The sequence below is a fragment of the Chlorocebus sabaeus genome, chromosome X, assembly GCF_047675955.1.
Source record: "Chlorocebus sabaeus isolate Y175 chromosome X, mChlSab1.0.hap1, whole genome shotgun sequence".
NCBI lineage: Eukaryota > Metazoa > Chordata > Mammalia > Primates > Cercopithecidae > Chlorocebus > Chlorocebus sabaeus.
Window position 1 is genome coordinate 69,374,525 of NC_132933.1, and position 1,550 is coordinate 69,376,074.

At 32.4% G+C, this 1,550-nt stretch overlaps 1 pseudogene; it reads left to right on the forward strand.

Moving 5' to 3' along the window:
* The first annotated feature begins 846 nt into the window (after window positions 1–846).
* On the forward strand, window positions 847–1,266 carry LOC119621111 (proteasome maturation protein pseudogene; annotated as a pseudogene).
* The last annotated feature ends 284 nt before the right edge of the window (window positions 1,267–1,550 follow it).

The window sequence follows — 1,550 nt, forward strand, 5'->3', positions numbered from 1 at the left end:
CTTATAGAAGTTCCTGTTTAGGTGCAGAATATATTTCTGAGAAATACCTCGTCTCTGGTAACGTCAGAAAAATTTTGAGTCAGTGGAATAAGTCCTGCTTTTCTGGTCTAATCCATGTATTCCTGCACTCTCAATTAAGTAAGAATATTGTCTTGAGTTTCGCCACAGTAGAAATGGCAATGCAACATACCTACACACACACACACACACACACACACACACACACACACAGAAGTAAAAGTCAGTTTCAGGAGGAATTACAAACTGAGAAATCAAGAAAAGTTATAAAGGGAGAAAAAATATTGTACATCAATACTAATAAATATATTTTAACATAAGCTTTTGTAAAATACATATTTTAAAAAATGTACAGAAATAAAAATAATTGTAAGAAAATATTATGAACAGTTGTACACCAGCAAATCAGATAATATAGATCAAATAAACAAATTCCTAGGAACATAGTCATTACCAAAATTGATTAAAAAAGAAATAAAAAATCTGAACAAAATTATAACACAGAATGAGATTGAATCAGTAATAAAAAACGTCCCAATGAAGAAAAGTCCAGGCCCAGATTACTTCATTGGTGAGTTTCATTAAACATGTAATGAAAAATTAACATCATTTTTTCTGAGACTTTTCAAAAAATTTAAGAGAAGAAAACACTTTCTAAATTATTTTGTAAGGTCTGCATTACTCTGATACCAGTCAGAAAAGACATTGCAAGAGAAGAAATTCACAGAGCTATATTCTTTCGGAACATACATACAAAAATTCCTGAGAAAAAAAATGAGGAAAACAAATCCAACAGCATATTAAAAGGACTGTAGAGAGTGGCAGAAGATGGATATCAGAGGACTTGGATCTCATCTAAAGGGGAGTATTCCAGCTACTGAACTTGTAGTAAGAGGATCTCTTGAAAGTCATAATCTTCTGACAGTTTTGTGTGTGTGTATGAAAAATGAACTTTTACCTAGTCATCCTCTTGAACTTTCAGAAGAGAATTTCCAGCTTAACCAAGATAAAAGGAATATTTCCCCACTGAGAAACATTCAGTGGTTATTTGCTCCACTAAAATTATAAATTGAAATTTAAGGCAGTGCAGCAGATTTGATGTCTTCCATTTCTTTTGAGCTCAAACCCTTCATTGGATATTTTGAGGGGTAATGAAGAGACTACCAGATTTGAAGCTATTCTTATCTGTCACAAAGTTAAGTAATGGGAGAATGACACTTGGTGGAATATAAACTCAATTTACTATAATACAATATGCTATTCATGGAAATAGAGGGGCTGCATCTTGTTTATAGTCACTTCTGTACTATAATTTGATGCACACAACATTGAAAGTACTGACACATGGGAATTTTTGCACAAGTAGCCTCAGTGGTCATTTGAAATTTTGGGAGTGTTTGGTTTATGGCCATGTGACAACTGAAGGCACTAAAGACAGATGATTTTAATGTTTCTAATTTATATTAAAAAATGGCCTTCTATGTCTTTAAAATTACTGCTCATAAATATTATAAAATAGCCCACAGGTTGAA